The following is an 18,568-nucleotide window of genomic DNA, read 5'->3' on the forward strand; positions in this document are numbered from 1 at the left end:
CCCTCTCCTCCTCCAAAGGGCGCACGCTCTCTCTCTCTCTCTCTCTCAAATAAATAAATAAATAAATAAATATTTAAAAAAAATAAACATCCTGTCTCTACATCGTTTGACTTATTTTTCTAAAAATACATGGAAATTTTACTTAGCAAAGACATTTAGATTAAATGCTTCTGAAATGATTTTCTACAAGCCACAAAAATAAAAAAAATCATGAAGTATTTTGAAAACCATCTTTTATACAAAGAACCTCAAACATTCTATTATGCTTGCAAAAAATACAGTCTGTATTTCAACTTCTTTGCTTAACAGAAAATGGCATTTTCTCTTATAAGTGTGACATCTATAAAAATGTTTGAATTTCAAGTGATCTCAATTTAAATCTGTATGCCATCTACAATATTATCTATAGCATTTATTATTAATCTGTATGCAATATAAATATATATTAATATGGATGCTATAAATATAATTATCTGGATGCTATAATATACCGTATTGGAATATAATAAGCAGAAGAGAAACAGATACTTATTTGTGTGTTGGTGAAGAGTGGAAGACTATGTTGTTTTTTTCTGAAATCTCATTATGTGGGTCTAAATTCATTTCTTTTTCCAAAATGTCTAATACATGATTTGTAAGGTTTATTTCCTTCTAGAAGGACTAGGCCTGGTACTGATTAGTTGAATAAAGCCTAGTATCAAGCCATTACTAATTTTTCCAATACTCTTAATTGCCGAAAATGTGTACTTGTATGTACATGTATCCATCACAGTCCAAATCTATTCCATTTCAAAAGCCAAATAATGAATTCAGATGCTCTGTTTCGATTGCAAAGAACATTGTTGAATTGTCTTTGATTCCTGAATTATAAATAGCATGGAGTGAGAGCTGAAGTTATCTAGCAGTTCATCTAAAAATGTATTTGGTTCCAAATTTGAATTGTGATTCCTGGAACTAGAGTGATGATGATAATAACAGCAATATTGCCCTTATTAGTACTTTTTCTGTGCAAACACTATGCTCAATATATCTTTTAATTGTCTTGGAAATCCTGTAATTTACTGGCTATTGTTATAGCTGTATTATAGTTGTGAATACAACCGTGAAGTAGGGTGAAGTAATTTTTCATCCATAACACAGACAACAAGTGGCAGGGCTATGTTTCAATACACAGGTGTGTGTAACTTCAACATAATAATATAAAACACTACGCTGAGTGGTCTCTAGTTTCATCTGAGTTCTCCGAGTCAGTCCTATTTCTGTGACATAATTTGAAAGATTCATGTCATGTGCTAATATTCCTCCCTTGTGAACCATCCTTTAAGCACCAACTGTGTACCTATTATCATTTAGTGCATTTGGCAGTCTCTGCTCTTCAGATGCTTAGAACAACGTAAAGACTAGACACAAGTTAAGAAACAACCAAAATTCCGTACGATGAGAGATAAAATCAGGTTGAAATGGGAACATCTTCATCAAATTTTTAAGAGAATACTTAGAAGTCTCCCTAAGAAAGTGACTTTCCAGATAAGTTTTGAGAGATAAGTAGAAATCAAGCAATGTAGTAATGGTAGGGGACCCCAGATAAAGAAAATCAGAGACAAAAATCAGAAATGTATGAGATGAAATCACCTGATTCATTTGTAGATTGCTTCTGTCAAGAAGCATAAAAACAGAAAACACCCTAGAGATTTCAGTTAAAATATTTAATATAAAGAATTGGTAATTACAAAACGTTTGGACCGAGTGAGTTTCCAAAAGGACAAAGAAGACTTCCAGTGATTTCAGAAGCTTAGGATGTGATAATATTTGCAAGAAACTAACACCAGTGAATACAGCCCTGATAGGTACAGGAGACATCAACGTCACTAGAAAATCTGTATCTGTTTCAGGCACTATTAAATTTCTCTCTGTTTTGTGCTGAATTTCACACACCTGCCCCCTGGTGTCAGAGGAACATTGGTGCTTTCTGTTCCTAATCCACCATCCAAATCTTTCACCAAGGCCTTACACAGACATTTTCTAAATTGGAACTCTGCTGACAATGGTGTCTGAGAAATGTGGTCTCTAGCCCATGAGTTACAGAGGAAGGGTTAATTACAAGTGTGGGGATAATTCTGAGTAGCAAGCAGATGGCATCCAGCACAGAAGTGAAGGGTGCATGTGGGGAGGCAGTGGATGAAGAGGTGGAGAAATGGCCAGACAGTCTACCTAACGGGCACTATATATTAAGGGGGTGAGTTTTGGGGCACCTGCCTTCAGCTCAGGTCACGATCCCAGAGTCCTGGGATCGAGCCCCACATCGGGCTCCCTGCTCGGCGGGAAGCCTGCTTCTCCCCCTCCCACTCCCCCTGCTTGTGTTCCCTCTCTCGCTGTGTCTCTCTGTGTCAAATAAATAAAATCTTAAAAAAAAAAAAGGTGAGTTTTATTTTATTGCAGAAATTACAAAAACCCTTGGAAGGATTTCAAGCAGGAAATTGCCATGCCATGGTCAGGTCTGCATCAAAAAAATAATTATGGGAAAAGATTTCAGGTTGAATTGGTTGGGCTGGGGTATGCAGAAAGGGAAGCAGACGAGAGATAGGAATATTAGTAAAGATACTAGTATAGTAATTTAATAGGTACAAAACTACATTATCATTCATGGTAATAGAGACAAAAGTAACAGATATCCCAGGTCTTATCAAGGAAGAATGTACCTGACCTGGGGATTGGTGAATGAAGAGAAGAGTCCATGTGAGCTCCCAGTGTTGAGACTGTGTGTTGGGTTCGGGTATGTTTGCTGTCTCTCATGGAGGTAATCAGGCTGAAGGTGCTGTGGCTACCTGGGGCATGTCTTTCTCTTGACTAATTACATGAGCCATACAAGCCTTTCTCAGCCTCTGCTTGTAACCAGTCCACTCATATTACATTGGCTGAATGAAGTCACAAGACTAAGCCTTTAATTAATAGATGAGTCATATATGCTTCTCCTATTTTGTGAAACGCACTGCCAAAAATCACTGGACAGAGTTATGGGTATATAATTCTACCAAGAGAAATGGAAGGTTCAGAAAAATGACTTGACAAAGAATTACCAGTTTGCTCTATAAAATGGCTATACCATTCCCACAGTTACCAGCAGTGCTGTGACCTCGACTTCCCCACGTTTCTAGCAATACTTGACACATCAGTCATGTTTTTTTTTTTTTACTACAATCTGAAGACTATGGGCTGAAATCTATATGTTTTAGCAAGCATTTGTTGGTTGAAAATTAGTAGCAGTGACCTTTATATTCTTTTGAATCATTTTGAGTTTACCCATTTATAAATTTAGGTTTTGTCTCTTTCTTGCTAATTTTTAGGACTTCTTTTTTTTTTTTTGGTATTCTAAATATTAGATGTTCCGTTACCTTGCATGTGTGCACATATCTTCTAAGCAGTCCTTGATCTTTTAACCTTGCCTGTTTTATCCTTTTACACAGAACTCTTAATTTTGATATAATCAAATCCATTATTTTTTTAACCTTATTTTGTATTTATGTTGTAGGTGGGTTTTGTTGCTTTTTTTGGTTTGTTTTCTGTTTTTGTTTTTATCTTGTTTAGCCAGTTCCATGTGGAGCACAATGACATCCTTCAAGTAATATTACCTGTATGCTAATACTTGTCACGTTGAGATTTTTAATCCATCTAGGGTCAAAAGTAAGAGTTAAGTTTTATCTTTCTCTTTTTGACAAACTACTTTGCCCCAAACATTTACTAGTTCATTCTTTCCTTTTGATTTGGGGCTACTTTGTCATAAGCTAAGTTTTTGTAAAGTTGTATTTTCAAGCCATGTCATGACTTCACTGATGGAAACCTCCAAAGCTTTCATATACTTTAAATGACAAGTTCTTTAACGTGTAATTTATTCTTGATTTATTTATTCTGAAAACATCTGTTGAGCTTCTACTATGTGTTAAATGCTGTCTGTGCTTTCATGCCTCTTCCTGGCAGGTATGACTACCATGGACTGAGTGGTTACCAATGGATGGTGTCAGGAAAGAGAAGGACCAGAGCGCTACCAGAGCATGCTGGGGTCAGGGAAGGCCACACTGTGGGAATGGCGCTTTTGCCTGAGAGGCTAATTAGGAGAAGGATGTGGCCAAACATAACACCTGTGAAGCAGATTTCAATCAAACAAAACACTCTTTTGAAGGCCACAATGGAAATGACTGAAGTCTCTTATTGTACAGAAGTGAAAGATGTCTTCTTTTCTCATGGGCTCTGATCTCAGTAATTCAGGTGTATTTTAAGATTTATGTATTTGAGAGAAAGAGGAAGAGAGAGTGGAGGGGAGGGCTAGAGGGAGAGGGGAGAGAAACTTCAAGCGGACTTCCGCTGAGTGCGTAGCCCCACACGAGGCTTGATCTCAAGACCCATGAGATCGCGATCTGAGCTGAAAACAAGAGGACGCTTAACTGGCTGAGCCACCCAGGCGTCCCCAGGTGTACTTTAGATCTCTGGCTACCATGGCTCATGAGGTACCAAACTCTCTCATTTCCTCAAACTAAAATTCATCAGGATTGAAGTCAATTACTTCAATTATGAACTGAATTATGCTGAGTGATAATCTAATATTTTCTCAATACCCAGGCATCTAGTCATAGGTTCCTTGCATAGGTAAATCCATATTTATTTTGCCATTTGTTTTTTTCCAAAGAGCAGTTAAAAACATTAGTTTTAAATAGTAAAGTATAAGACTATAGTATTATAAAAGAAATTTATGAAAAATAAATTCTAGTGTTGAATTACTTTTAAAGGAAGCTTACACATGGGTAATATTTAACCCTTAATAAATCCCTGTGGTGATAATGAATAGATTAAATGAAACAATGGTAACTCAGAGATTGTGAACCATATATAATGTTAACAAATATTTTATCCCCAGCCCAGACATAAGCTAGAACTAGTTAAAAATCTTTGTATAGTTCAATACACTATATGTTTGTAGTTCAGATTCTAAAGAGACATATCTAGATGACAGTCAACCATACGCATCCCTTTCACACACTCTTTTCTCTATTTCGATGTTGTGTTCTCAGTAATAAATTGATTGCTGTTCCGTTCAGCCACAGAATGGAGCACCAAGGGACCATAACTACAAAGTGATGTGAGAAGGTCAGCATGAATCATAGCAGCTAATTTGGACTTCCATACATGGAAAAAGATAAAAGTGACAACCTATCCATAATTTTCATAGTATTCCAGAGTGGAGAACTAACAGATAGAGACTGACTATTGATGTCATGCCAAGCTTTTATTTTTCCAATCCATGAAAGTTTATGTAAGCGGAAGTTATCATTTTATGTTGCTATGGCAGTCTTTGGAGAATGCACACAAAATGGGCTGCCAAGCCATACACAGAAGAATTGAACTTGTGCCCTCAGAGGGAGAGAAGATAGGAAATGTGGCAATTGGCCAGAATCAAGAGTACATAAGGTTAAAAAATAAAAATACAAGATTGGGATTTTAGAGACTTAAGCATTTGACAACATTTAGATGATCTTAATTTTGAAGCAGACTAAAGGAAGAATCCATCCAGTGCCATTATTTATATATCACACTTCAAGGAATAGATAAAATTTAGTAGTTGAAGAAATTTGAGCTAACGTCAAACATGAGAACCGGAGGGCTTTCACTAGGGATCGGAAGGGGGCTGAAAGAATGTTACCTTTTTTTTTTCCTTTTCAAATGGGAGCGGTCACCCTGCAATATAAATGAGTAAGAGAAGAATTAGCATAAAGAGTTTTCAACTGTTGTTAAATGATCATAGTATTTGAAGCAGTCATGAAATCTGGATCATTATATACGGCTCTTACATATTTTCAATGCACTTCATGGTCATTAACTAGCAATTAGCAGATAGTTTCTTACTCCAGGGAAATAGATGAAAATATGTTGTTTGCCCTCCGTACCTTATGAAATCTCCTATGTAACTTTACTTAGCTTGTAGTTGATTTAATTCCTTGTTTTTCTCAGTATCTAGTGAAAGTCTAAACCTCTATAATTTGTACTGGTGTATTTACAGAAAGATTTAAAACATCCTTAAGAAGTTAGTGTTCAAACATTATTAAATATTTAACAGTAAAGGGATGTTAAAAGTTAGCTTCAGTTCTATGAGAACAGCATTAAAGAACACAGCAAAAACCTATTAAGACTGCAGAACCCAAGCACCACTAAAGTAAGAGAATCAGAAATTAAAATCATTGTCTCAGGGAAAACAATGACTAATGAAAATGTACTGATCATTGCCTTGCAAGTAAACTGCTTTTATTGACAACCACATAAACTCACTACAGGAGGTAGTGAGGGTTAGAGTAAGGACAGAAACCAACATGAACATTAAATCTCACAGTAACCATTTAAAGTAAGTATTATTACATTAATTTATAGACGGACAAGCTAAGAGATTAATAGTCCAACAAAATAGAGTAAGTGAACATTAGAACAAAGATTCCAAGTTTATCTGATTTGACATGGGCTCCTCTCCTTCTCTGTCTTCTGTTTGCACTGTATCACCTCTGCCACATGCACAAACAGTGTTAACACTGGGTCATGCTCTAAGGATTTTGTCCCCCGGAAAACATGGCATGTCTCCAAGTTCCTGTAATGTGAGCTTCCAAACAAATATCCTTCAAAATGTGTGGAGTGATGAAATAAAAAAGAAAAACCAAAGTTATATTGTTATTGAAAATTCTACCTTGTAACAAAGCAGAAGTGATTTTCCTATACTGCCTGTGTTCTTCATACAGACAGGAATATGGAGGGACATTCAAATAGAGCACTGGAATAGTATATAGTGCTTTGGAAATGATTAGGCAACTGCCATGAGTAATTCACGTCTATGAATTCTTGAACCTCAAACATGGCTTAACCTGAAGACTCAAATATGCCTTAACTCTTACTGTCTCTGTAGATTCATGCCCATGCCATGTATCTAAGGAGATACTCTGATGGATTGATCAGAGCTCCAATTTCTATTGCTATTACTTTTCAGTATATTGAAACCTGCTAAGTACTGGAATCAACTGTACTAACGTTACCATTTTATAACAGTATATTGAATTGGATTCTTTGAGATTCTTGTTTTCTTAAATAAAGGGATAAATATAAACTATGTATGACAGATAAAGAACAATAACTTGTTAAAATAACTTTGCATAAGACTATCTTTAAATAAAAATTGTATGGAATGATTTAGCTTTGTCACCTTCACTGGGCAACATTTTTTTTTAATCCTTTCTCATTGAGGGCATATATAATAATAATAAACACATGCATTTTAAATTGATCTGTTTTCACTATTACAGTTATTTCTAGCTCAATATATAAATGCACTCAATAGAGGTTGATAAGCAGGTTAAAGAAAGTAACTCATTTTAGGGGGGAAATATCATGGTTATTGGATCATTCTTTTGCTTAAATTTTTCAGAAACAACTATTTAAACTTATTTTACAAGATGTGGTATTTGCTGTATCCTTAGGTGTCTATCCTACATTTGATATCATATAGTTTCAACTTTATGAAGATCTCTTTCAATCATATTTTCAGATTGGTTTGATACAAGGAGTTTTGTATAGGTCATCAGTTAAATAGACTCATAGGCTAATATTTGAATCAAATCAACTAATAAATAGTAGACATTTCCTATGGTACTTCATTTTATGGCAGTCTCAAAATTGTTGAGTTACAAAGTAAGATTATATATAGCAGTGGTTCTCAAACTTTGGCTTGCTCAGAATCACCTGAAAGGTTTGTTAAAAGATTGTTGGGCTTTGCTCCAAGTTTTTGATACATTAGATTTGGAACAAGGTACAGGGTGAGAGGGTTTGAAGCAAGAATTTGCATCTCTAACCAGTCCCAGCAGGAGACATTGAGAACCACTACTGTTGAGAAGGCATTGAAGGTGTTTAGCCACCAGAGTATTCCATAAAATATTTCATAACAAAATTCACCAAACCTATCATAGTAAAGTAATTGTGAACCCATGTTAGAAAAATGTGATTTTAATTAAATTAAAATTTACAATGTATTCCCACAGGGTGAAGACATTTTATGATGGGAACGTATCAACTAAGGATTCCTTTGAGCTGACCAGTCAGATTTGAGGGGACCACACAGATGAGTCTTCTCAGGCCGTAAGTTGACTCTCCAATGTAAGCTAGACCTAACTTTTTTAAGCAATGAGGTTAAAACTTTGCTATGCATGGAACCCAGAAGCCCAAGTGATATTCTACTCATTCTTTAGTCATTATGAAAAAAATAGAAAACAAAACAAAAATGACAGTTATTCATGTATTTCTATTCTCTCTGAGATTTTTTTTACTTTTTTTTTAATTTTCTTATGTTAATCACCATACATTACATCATTAGTTTTTGATTCAGTGTTCCATGATTCATTGTTTGTGTATAACACCCTGTGCTCCATTCAGTACGTGTCCTCTTTAAGACCCATCACTGGGCTAACCCATCCCCCCACCCCCTCCCCTCTTGAATCCTCATTTGTTTCTCAGAGTCTATAGTCTTTCATCGTTCGTCTCCCCTTCCGATTTCCCCCCCTTCACTTTTTTTTTAACCTTATAACCTGACAGATTTTGGTCTTCTGTGACCTCTCGTATGACTCACTCACATCAGATAACTTCTTGATGGGAGATAAAAATGGTGGAACACAGAAAATAGATGAGACACAGGTGTTAAGCCAACCATTCACTCTTATGTGTTTGACCGTGATCAGAATGACAGAACTTGATGAAATAAGACTTTCTCAGCTTATCTTTGTTATAACAGAGGAGGTGATAGATTTGAACAAAATATACTTGATTCATTAAGGGAAAATATTAATGTGATAAGTTTATTACTTTAAGGTGAATTTCTGTAATTGATTTTTGTTTATAAACTCAAGGGTAGCAAATGGAAAAAGAAAACCTGCTACAACCATAATTCAATACCAGGAGGAATTAAAAAACTAAAAATTCCCTTTGACCAAATAAATGGCAAATTATGAGTTAATTATACAGGAACTAGACCCAAAGCAGAGAGATAATGTTTAAGACCTAGAACATACCTAACAGGTAGCTGATCAGTATCATGGGAAATATAATTTAGAATCTTAATGTATAATTAGGAAGTTTCTAGTTGATTTTCAACCGTGTTCTTCTCTTCCTGTTACTTGTGATGATAGCTTCTATTGTTTGAGGTTGTAGTTATGAATTCATTTCACCAGAATCACCCAGCTCCCTTTTTCACATAGTCCTATAATGTGAAACAATTTCAACAGTGTGAAAATTATGGTGATAAGGGGAACAGCCCCAGGGTAGGTATCTGGGATTCACTATGTATATATATTGCTCCCTTAAATTAAGGCAATCCATAAGCAGGTTAGCCACAAATGCTAATTATTAATTCCCAGTCATCTGCCTGGGCCAAATGGGAATACATCCAACAAAACACCAAACTCTTCAACTGTAGCAGTTAGAGAAGATAATCAGTGACTTGAAACAAAGGCTAATGATAGTTCCATGAATAGATCCAAAGCTGGAACCTGGGTAAATGTCTGCAGATACAGTAAAAATACTCACTATAACAACTCCAGCAGTATTAGAAAGTAAATTCCACATCTTTAGTGGCAGAGAAATTCAGAATAATTGTAGAAACCCCATATGAATTTATTTAGTTATATCTCAAGGGTGGGAAAATGAATCAGCATGATAAAAATAGAATACCACATATGTGTGTATGGCCCTTGGAGCCCTTTGATGGTAGGACTGAGAAGCGTGGAAGGGAGAAAGATATTACTGAAACATTTACTTTGACATAAATGAGTGCTATGTAGGTAAAATATACATGGATTCATTTCAAGAAGGCTGAACATTTAATTGTGCAGATAAGAACTTCTACTTTGGCCAAGATGGGACTGGACTTACTCTCCCACCTGAAACAATTTTAAAACCAGACAAAAGATAGGAAATAAAAGCTTTCATAACCTTAGACATCAGGCAGTGAAGAATGGTGATCTGTGAGAGACAGAAAACAAATTAGGTGAACCATACAATTTTCTCAGACATTTCACCCAAAAAGATATAGAGATAGCAAAAAAAGCACATGAAAAATGCTCAAGATCATTGGTGATTGGATAAGTGCAGATTAAAGCTATGATGAATTCCTACTGTGAATGTCTTTAGTGTCTAAAATTAAAAAGACTGGCCATACTAAGTATTGGTAAGGATATGGGTCACACTGGAAGGTCATACAGTACTAGTGGCAATGTAAAATTGTAAAACTATCTGTAAAACAGTTGGCAGATTCTTATAAATTTAAATATCCATCTACCAAATGACATAGCCATTCTACTCTTCGAGAAGATGAAGGCATATGTCCATACAAAGACACTTACTCAAATATTATTGCAGCCTTTTTTTGCAATAGCCAAAAACTGGAAACATTTTAAATGTCCACCCATAGGATTGTGGTATACTAATACAATGAGATAATACTCAGCAATAAAAGGAAGAAAGTATGGACACATAAAATGAGGTGGATGGATATTTAAACGTTTATGCTGAATAAGAGAAGTTTGATAAGAAAACATGTGATTCCATTCACATACAATTCTAGAAATGCAAACTAATCTCCAGAGACTGAAAGCAGATGAGTAGTTGCCTGCAGGTGGTGGAAACATAAAAGGTCAAGAGAATAAGATTACAAAAGGGTACAGAGCAATTTTGGGTGCTGATGAATATTTTCATTTTCTTGGCTATGGTGATCAATATGGTGATCAATCTTGATTATGGTGAACAATTTCACAAATGTGTGTGAAAATGTATTCTACACTTTAAAATAATGTATATTGCAGTTCAATTATATCTCAAAGCTGTAAAAAATGTAAAATTGGAAGATGTAAGGGCGATCTGGCTATGACATCTATCACCCCATTGATTGCCAGGGTTGATTCAGCCGATTTGGCTGGCCAGACGGGTGCCCCCTTCCTCCCTCACAGCTCCAGGTGCACCCCTCCTGAAGGTGCAAAGGCACACCCTTGGTCCAAGAGGACAACCTTCCCCAGTAGAGGAGGACTGATCTTGGTTGAGGAGCATCACGAGTCATGGTGCTCCCCTGCTAGAACCTCCAAACAAGCTCTCAAGATCCATTTGTAGGAGAATGTAGGGTGGTCAAGCTTCTAAGGCTCCAGACACATCAAAATGAGGTGCTGCATGTGGCAGTCCGCCTTTCTTAAAAAAAAAAAAAAAAAAGGAAAACTGTAAAAAATAATACTCTCGTACAGAAGACATTGCTGGTATGGCCCATTTCTCCTTTTTGTTTAGGAGGTGGGGACAAGTTGCAGGAATCCAAAGAGTTATAACCATAGCTCAGTATGTAAGAACCTTTGGTCCTATAGAACTCCAAAGAGTTATCTGCCCAATGACCTACATTTTTGGATTCATAAAATTGAATCTTAACTGTATGACTGAGAATGTGGAAATAATTTTTCAAGAATAAATGATACAATTTGAAGACTGGTAGGAAAAAGAATTAGCAATAACTAGGAAGCTAATAAGAAAATTAGATCAAAGTTGCCCTTCAATGTTTTTTGCCCTGATAAATTTTGCATCCCCAAGCTGTGTGAAAAGAAGTAAGTCATGACTGGGAAGTGGCAATGTCCAATGTTTGCAAAGTCCATCTCTGCATATTGGTGGTTTCTAGCTATTGTATTAAAGGTGTAATGATTAAAAATCTCAGTGCCACTTGTTGCACAGCATTACTTACTGTGGGTTTGATTTCTCTGTTCAGCTTGAGAGATGTAGCATCCCATTCTTTGAAAGGTTCATAAAAAATTTATTACTGCTCTTAGGAATAACTTGTATATTTGACAGTGGGAGAAAATAGAAAAAAAAATTCTTACATCAGATGGTTTGATTATTGCCTAAAATTACTTTAAATGCGTCTGCAAGGATAATAACCAATAAGACTAATTAATAGTATGAATTTATGAATTGAAAGATAATGATGTTCTTTAGGAGTTCAAAATACCTGGGTTAAAACGTCTAGGGTTAAATATATCATCTTGATCCCAAAAAGCTAAAGTAAATTGGGATATACAAAAACAGTTTGTAAATCAACCAAATTTTGAAATAGAGTTTGAAATTTACCCATAGAATTTAAAAAGAGCCCATACAGTTTAAAATTTACAACTCCATGGCAAAACGTATAAAATTAATAGCAATTTTAAAGGAGCTGCAAAGATTAAAGTACCCATTATGCTTGGCCGTCCTTGGCTTGTGTCTAATAAGATGTCATTATTTTAATAGTCTCATTATATTGACCCGCTATCTTTTAAGTTCTGCCTTAGGTAGAGTCTCAAACAAGGATACAATTGTGCAGGGTATACCATACAACCTTTATAAATGACAGGTAGAATTGAGTGAGAAGTATTTCAGTTATAGAAAGTGAAGGGAATGGAAACATACATTGGTTTTACAAAATATATCATTGTTACTAAGAAATTCTAGGTGTTTGCGACTTTAAAATATTTCTCTTGCTGAGTAAAGAAAGCCAGCTTCTCAGTAGCCCAAACAAAAATAGCAAAGATTTATAATCATTTTCATTACAGAAGAGGCACTACAACCCTTTGACTTGAACAGTGATCATTTTAAATCCATGGGAATGCCTGCAGATCCAGCTTTCTCTGCTTCGGCTTCCTGAGACACAGACCTCTTAAACAAAACCGTCTCCAGTTTAGTTAATTAATCATTACTTAATGTTGTCCTTCATATGAAATGAAAAAAAAAAGTAGAAGAAAATTTGGAGATAACTTGGCATTGTGAATTTTTCCTGCACATCTTATGAATAATGAACTAAGTAATCCAAAACAGCAAAGAAAGAGGCCCACTCTCTTCTTGACCCAATTAATACCCTTGACATCTCTTTTCTATTTAGTGTACTTGAGAGTACAAAAGTGGTTTTTCCTAAGACTAGATTTACTTCTGTAGGGCTCTCAGCAGAAGAATACACAGTGGCCAATGTTGGATTGTATTAAACATCTTCAGTGATTCTTTTAATTTTGAACTCAGAGCAGTAAACTCATTGTTAACTTCTAGGATTTCTTTCTAAATAAACTCAGATCAACATTTGGATGTATCCTCTTTTAATAGGACAGTGCTTTTTCTTCTTAGTGCTTTAAAAGTATTGATCTCAAACACTACCTTTTGTCAAAGTTTGCATCATTGTTATTTATTTTCACACATAGGGTATAGTATACGTAGAGACAAAATGATCCATTCTTTATCCTCTATGTATACTGTGTGAACCAAATGTGAATTCATACTCTGTATCTGACTAGTTTCATCCAAGTGTTAAAAAATACCTTAGCTCATAAATGCGACTGATTTTGCTCTTCCAGCTATATGACATCAATTTGATGTGCATTCAGTACTGCCCTCTGACAAATTTCTACTGGTTTACAAATTCTTCCTCAATAGTACTTCTTGTTTCCATGTTGGCGATGATGCATGCCACTTTGAATGCACCTTTGTAATTTTGTCTACTTTTCTAACTTTTGATGTTAATTAATTCCCAGCAGGAAGGGTATATTATTATGCCTCTTCTGGGGAAAAAGTTACTGATTATCCAAGACTCTGTAAATAATGCTAAAGTATTAATAGTCCAGCTCAAGCTATTTGGATAAAGTGTCATAACTGATACTTCTATGGGAACTAGAGCTCTAGGAATTCACAGGCCAAAAAAATTCAATGTCCTACTTTACCTTTTTTTTTTTTAGCTGCCTGTGTGAAATATCACCTCCACAGAATCCCTGTGCAAAAACATGCAGATTTACATTCTATACTTGCACCAGGTCTTGATTATTTCCATTAATAAATTTAAGTTGTAGTCTTTATGTTATTAAAATCACTGAATTTATACTTCAGTAACCCACTTTTTCACTAATAACCTAATTGATAAATTGAAGATTTAATAGAATTAAAAATCAAATATGCATGCTTAATAAAATAAAAAATGACAATGACACACAAAAAAAGATGTGAATTGTCAAAATACTTTCTATTACTTGAATATTAGCCAAGACCAGCTCAACAAGGCAGGCCACATAGCATGATTATTATTTTTATAAATGTGATAGGGTTTCCACAAAAGTTACAATAAACCTTTGATTTCATTCTGTGAAATGAATGTAAATTTTTGATTCAAAATATTTGACCCATCTAAAATCACAAAACTGCTCAGGGACCACCCAAGTTTTGAGAAACATTGCCTTTGAGGACCTGCTGACTCAATGTAAGAAACTCATCTTCTAAGCATAAACTTTACAACTACTTTTTAAAATTCATTTTAGAGAAAATTTGACAGTAATCCACCTGTACTCTCAAGCTATATTCTACCTATATTCTGAAAAGATTTTTCCAATTACATATCAACATATATATATGAAAGTCTCGGCACCTCAGTTTAAAAAAAAAAAATCTTGCTCATTCAATGGTCATACCAAATAATACCACCATTACCTGGAGATTGTGACAAAAAAGGAATAACAGAGAAAAAAGATAAAGAAACATAATAAACATTTATGCATCTACAGGTATATAAACCTACACCTAAATGAGAAGCTGTTCAAGATTATTCATTTTGTTCCTATCTGGTTTTCTTGAGGTACATTTTGCTTATTTTTTTATTTTTATTTTTTGTAAAGGCCAGTATCACATAGATAACGTTTAGAAATTTCTATGATAAAAACAGTTTATAGCCAATCAGATAATTTTGGGGATCACACCAATATCCAGTGGGGATAGAACAGTAGGATATCAAAAGAACTCAAGGACAAAAAAATCGGAGAGTAATAAATCAAAACGAACAAAAAGAATGGGAGAGACCCGTTTTCTAAACAGGGTAAGATGAGGCAAATGTAGCCTACAGAGTAAATCTCATCTCTCCTGACAGTGAGAAATGAAAGCATTCTGCGCTTTTCTGCCCTCACATGCTTATTATTGATAGTGGCATATAGAGGTATTTGTATAGAGAATTTGCTAAAGGAATCTGAACTGAGCTGATCTGACACCACCTTCACCTTTTTGGCTTAAAGCCAGTGGAACTGAAATACAATGAAAAATTACAGTTCATGGTAGTGTTTTTTACATAACACTAGGAAAAATCACTGCATTCTAACAGATTGTGAGACATGACAACAGCCCTTGTTTCAAATTAAATAAATTCTGATGGGGAAAAGGAAGTAAAAATTAGTGGTTCTTAATTAATTTTAAATGCTTACATTTTAAATGGTAGTGTTGTATTCAGAATCTTTTTTTTTCCTCTAGACGGTGATGAGGCATAGCCACAAATATTAACAATAGTTATTACTTCACTATTAGGATTTTTACAGTCTCTGGGATTCTCTTTTGCTGCTTTAAAATAAAAAGTGTAAGTGAACAATTTTCCAGTCTGTTTTTGTCACAGGGTAACCAAAAATATAGAATAACATTTTAAAGCAAAATACTCTGTTCAAGGGGGAGAAAAGGGGGAGTGACTGCCAAAACTTAAAGTGCTCTACCCTCAATTCACCCCAGGGTCCAGCAAAACCTGGCTATGCAGATAATGTAGAATAATCACATATGAGTTGTAGGATATTTGAAATTTAAAAGATTTCAGATTCATTGGTAGTATTTAAAACATAAATCCATACTTGATTTTATTAAAACTCATGCTTTTCTTACAGTACTTAGGTACATAGCTTTAAATGAGAAAGCCAATCATCTCTTCAACTGATAGCTGACCACAGCAATGAAATGGCATGTAGCTATTTTTGAAGCCATCATCAGTTAATAAATTCGGTCTGATTTGTAGCACTTCTAGAATCCGATCACAACTCAGACTTTAAACTGGCACTTCCTTTTGGCTCATATTCTACAAATTGTGTGTTTTTGATATTATTCTCCCGAACAGTTACTTTTAGAGACCAGTAAAGACACAGGATATTCAAAGTCCCAACTAATATTTTACACTTCTCCAACACTTGCTTGAAGTTAAGCTGATCCTTTAAAAATGATAGATTAGTAGCTGCAAATCTCTGTTTCAAAAGTTTATTTTGATCAATTCTTTAACATGAAAAATGTTAACATTACTAAGAGGCTATTTCTCCCCACAATATATATCAGTTTTTGAACTAATAAATTTTTCCAGCACTAGGCCATTTCTTACTTAACACAATTATATGCAAACCATGATTATAAAAATAAGTATTTAAAAATACTGACTTTTACTCCGCAATTTTTATCTTTCTTGCATGAAGATTCTGTATCACTCAAGGCAAATGCAAGAATTGTAGATGGCTGTCCACATGCTAGTTTGGAAAATCCTTTACATTTGCAAATCCATTATTTTTGAAAGTCAATAGCATATACCCTGAAGCACTACTTGCCTGAAGTTCTGCCCAAGAAGGAAAGAGTTTTTCAGAATAAATAAATAATTGCTATTGAGGGCTGCTAATATGCCCACTATGGGCTATAAGCATTTTAAATGTATTAACACACTGATGCTAATAATGGTACAAGGTCATTAAATAGGAACATTTAGTCATTAAAAGCACCAGGCAATAAGAAATCTCCCAGGAATAACAGATTTTAACAGTTGAATTTCTAATCTCCATTTACTGGTTGTTTGTTGTTTAACTGTTGCCAGTTCTTAATCCTGTTGTCTAAAATGTAACCCTTCTCATTCCCTTGGGGAACCTTGTTTCTTATCTTAAAAGGTAAGAATGTATTTCCCTCTACTTCTAAAATTCTGTCTTTAAAGTCCTATTTAGTCATAGCCAGTGACCAACATGGCCTTCAAGTTCTCAGCTTGACTGAACTTTCCACAGGCTTCTTCAATCTAGGCTTCATCTCTCTTATTTACATTAGAAAACTTGTAACCGTAAATCCTTCTTTTACCCCTTTGAAATGTAAATTTGTAAAAACCTCTGGCCAGTTTTACAACCCAGCATTTTTTTCTCCCCCCAAGGATCTGGCCCAACCCTTTGAAAAGTAAGCATCTTCCAGCATCTGTCAGAGGGACAATAACCTAAATTTCGAGGCACTTTGCTCCAAGTTATAAAAATCACTTACTGTTATGAAAAGAGGGAAGAGTTTACTTTCCCTTAAGTTGTTGCTAAGGCCAATTAGCAAACACAAATGGGCTTTGAGACCCTCATCCCAATTCTTAAAAGCTTTTTGCCCTTTGCTTCAGGATTGTTGAGCTCAGACTGAGTTCTGACCTCTCTCCCTATCTCAATAGTCTTGTATAATCTTCCTTTCCTGTTCAACTGCCTGCCCAGTGCAATTTTTGTTTGAAACAATGTCTCCTAATAACAAGGTTGCACACACTTAGTACTTTTAATTTTGCAAGCATTGTCAATGCACACTCTACAATGCATCTTCTGCACAGCTTGGATATGAATAGGAAAAATTCTTGGAAAGGAGTGACTGTCAAGTATTCCGGTACTTGCCCAAAGTCACAATGAAAATGGCTGCTATTTGTGGATCTCTTCACATGTGTCAACTAGAGGTTTCAGCCTAATGTCAATGTTTAATTATTTAGTTCCCAATACTGCTCTGTAATGTAGGGATTCAACTGCTTCAATAGGGAAATCAGCAGCTTTAAGTGGGCCAGATTTCAGCTTTTGAGAAGCAGCAGAGCGTGTTCTGGGGAATAGATTTCCCGATTTTGCCTTTCATGTATGACTAATAATTTTAAAGGAAGAGGAGATTAATATTTAACTTTGAGTAAAACAGATTGCCCTCCATAATGTGGGTACAACTCATCAAGTCAGTTGAAGGCCTTAATAGAAAACAGACTGACCTCCCCTGAGGAAGATTCTCCCAGCAGAGGGCCTTTAGACTTGAGCTGCAACATCAACTCTTCCCTGGGTCTCCAACCTGCTGGCTTACCCTAAGAAATTTAGACATGGCTGCCTTCACAATCATGTGAGCCAATACCTTAAAATCAGTCATTCTTTCCCTAGAGAGATAGAAAGATAGGGAGAGAGAGATCTCTCAATAGCACCCTAGTTCTCTGGAGAATCTTGATAATACAGGGCATCAGGACATTTTTATATTAAAACATTATTCGTTATTTATCTGAAATCCAAGTTTTAAATAAGTGTCTTGTGTTTTTTCTGGCTACCCTAGTTTAGAGGAAAGTTCCAGGAAGGGTCAGATAAACCAAATGTGATAGATCTATTTCATTAATGTCCCCAATTCTTTGTTCTTCAAGGACCTTTATCATGTGATTTTGAGGCTTCTTTCATAAGGGGAGAGAATATTACTCCCCTCCTCTGACTCTCTTTGGCCAATAGAATGTGGTAGAAATGATGGACCTGCAGTGCAGAACACAGCCTCAGGAACATGTGTTTCTGTCTCCTTTCTTGTGCTTCATATATCACCATGAAAGCATGCTGGATGATGAAAGAGAGGTGGCGCCAAGCTGAATCCACCAGGTTGTCCCAGGTGAGGCCAGCCTAGATTTTCGACAGGTTGCTGAACTTCAGACATGACAACAGTCCCA

The sequence above is a fragment of the Callorhinus ursinus genome, unplaced genomic scaffold (genome assembly GCF_003265705.2).
Source record: "Callorhinus ursinus isolate GAN/ISIS: 27379988/994484 unplaced genomic scaffold, GSC_fseal_2.0 scaffold11, whole genome shotgun sequence".
NCBI lineage: Eukaryota > Metazoa > Chordata > Mammalia > Carnivora > Otariidae > Callorhinus > Callorhinus ursinus.